Source organism: Periplaneta americana, chromosome 9 (genome assembly GCF_040183065.1).
Source record: "Periplaneta americana isolate PAMFEO1 chromosome 9, P.americana_PAMFEO1_priV1, whole genome shotgun sequence".
NCBI classification, from domain to species: domain Eukaryota; kingdom Metazoa; phylum Arthropoda; class Insecta; order Blattodea; family Blattidae; genus Periplaneta; species Periplaneta americana.
The window spans coordinates 79,169,741-79,172,539 of record NC_091125.1 but is presented as its reverse complement, the minus strand read 5'-3'; the positions used below and the strand labels follow the sequence as shown (position 1 = coordinate 79,172,539).

Below are 2,799 nucleotides of genomic sequence, written 5' to 3'. Positions count from 1 at the left end.
CTTCAGGTTGAAATAAGGAGGGTCAAGGATAAGTCAGGAGAGAAGGAATAATAAAAATATTAATAATACATATACATCTGTATGTATTAGTACAAAGTAATGACAAATCACATAAGCAATTTCCTTCATTCACTGTTGATTTATTAAGATGTATGCCATGCCATTAGAAATTTGTAGAACTTGAAAGCAGAAAACATTTTCTATTCTATGTTACATGTCATATGTGGCATACCTAATTGTGTCTAGTTCTTTCTTCTATGATTACTTAATTCCACGAACAATATATATATGTATGTGCCAATGTGCCAGAAGGTTTTAATTGGTATGAAGGAAAGAAAAGTAAGTAATTCTAACAGAGTTCTCCAGCATCCAAGATATATAGTGAAGAAGATTTATATCTTTTCCATTTCTGCTGACAAGAAAATATTGCAAGAGTAAAGATTACCCTACAGATTGAATGTACCGATTCAGCTATTTTAAGTTGATGACTTTACAGTACGTCGACATCTGCTCACCTATTTGAAATAATAAGTTATTGTGTAAAAGAAGACCTAAAAATTAAACATAAATATTGGATAAATAGAGCAACAGGAAAGATTGATATACACTTGTTTATTGTAGAGTTAAAAAAAAAAAAAGAAAAGAAAAAAAAAAGTAATAAGTAAATAAAATTTAAGGCCTTTTTTTGTTTTAAATAAATGCGCTTGGTTGAAACTTGCACTAAAAGCTAGACGTAAGTGCAAGTTAAAGCCAACATAAATTGAAAAAGATATATATGATGGAAAATTAGGTATTAAATGTATATTTATTGCGTATAATTGCTATTCGTGTACCTATATGTTAATTGTAATTTATTAAGTTTACGTACTTTTTGTGAACCATTATTAATATTAATACAAATATCCATCATATCTTTGCCATGAGTCCTACATCAATCATGCAAGAACCAAACATTGACGTCCGTATCATTCCAATGTTATTTTATCCTAAATTCCCAGGTACATATCAATTTTTAAAATACCTATCTTCCAATTAATACTTCCAACCATTTCTGACTTCAGCCTTCCAATTGTGATCAATTAGTGCGACAATTCTTATTAATTTTAGTGGAAAATATGAAGTATGACACACCTAATTGTGTCTAGTTCTTTCTTCTATGATTACTTAATTCCACGAACAATAACCTATCTCTCCATGCTCTACCTTTTTAAACTCTTCCTGCTTAGAGTAAGTTTTATTATTTTTGTAAGTTGGCTATAAAAATTACTTTGTACTGTACATAATAAGCAAAGACAATTAAATCCTCTCAGCTTCATAACACCATTTTTAAGAGAATGACAAACTAAACTCAGCAGCATCGCAAAGCTGATAATCCACTGGGTCTCCTGAGCTGATTTCTAGTTTATGGAGCGCACAATGAGCCATTCATGCCTACTAGTTGTCTACACCCTTACTGACGAAGATAAAGAGAACGAAAAAGCAATTCACATATAACAGAAATTACGCAAAAGTAAAAGAATGAGACTCAGCTGGAGTCAAATGGAACACAAGATGAAGATGAAATCATTCTATCTTCAAATTCCTTACAATATGTTGTTATATCATAAATGAGAAACAAAGTTTTATGAAGTGCTGCAAATATCTCTCAATCCCAGCAATGCATGCAGTTGGCCCTTATGTTATTTCTAATTAAAGATATGAAATTAATATCATGATTAAAAACTTTATTTCGGTTATTTTAACACATAAGAGATGTTTAAAATATTATCTTTAGAAGTTTCAAATATACAAATATTGTAGCATCTCGTATTTTGATAGAAGGGCCTATATCATACATTAATAATTTATTTTAATTTCCGACAATAATAGTGTTAGTCATTAATATTTATATTACTCAGTCTACATAATAAAATAGTTGCAGACAATATTATGATTCAAGTTACAAAAAATTATGATTTATTTAACGACACTCACAACTGCAGAGGTTATATCAGTGTCGCCGGTGTGCCGGAATTTTGTCCCGCAGGAGTTCTTTTACATGCCAATAAATCAACTGATATGAACCTGTTGCATTTAAACACACTTAAATGCCATCGACCTGGACCGGAATCGAACCCTCAATCTCGAGCACAGAAGGCCAGTGCTATACCAATTACGCTACCGAGGCCGCCGATTCAAGCTATTATTTCATGGGGCAAACATAAGTGTTCTGAGCTCTAACACCTTTGTACTTAGTCTGTGAAGTTAGAACTATCAACCTACATTCAGAAATAGGTATATTGCAGAAATTATGTCAAGTGAAATAAAATGAATAAACAGGCTTTCAGCCTATATTCTTAAGTCAAATGACGTGAAGTGAAGAAAGGCATTGAGAAGTGAATACTTACTTACAAATGGCTTTTAAGGAACCCGAAGGTTCATTGCCGCCCTCACATAAGCCCGCCAGCGGTCCCTATCCTGTGCAAGATTAATCCAGTCTCTATCATCATACCCCACCTCCCTCAAATCCATTTTAATATTATCCTCCCATCTACGTCTCGGCCTCCCTAAAGGTCTTTTTCCCTCCGGTCTCCCAACTAACACTCTATATGCATTTCTGGATTCGCCCATACGTGCTACATGCCCTGCCCATCTCAAACGTCTGGATTTAATGTTCCTAAGTATGTCAGGTGAAGAATACAATGCGTGCAGTTCTGTGTTGTGTAACTTTCTCCATTCTCCTGTAACTTCATCCCGCTTAGCCCCAAATATTTTCCTTAGCACCTTATTCTCAAACACTCTGAACCTATGTTCCTCTCT

At 33.5% G+C, this 2,799-nt stretch overlaps 1 protein-coding gene across 1 annotated transcript in view; it reads right to left on the bottom strand.

Annotated features, from left to right (window-relative positions):
* The window catches only part of LOC138706132 (uncharacterized), a 52,079-nt gene that overhangs the window by 25,247 nt on the left and 24,033 nt on the right, over positions 1-2,799 (bottom strand). The gene's annotated exons all lie outside the window — the stretch shown is intronic.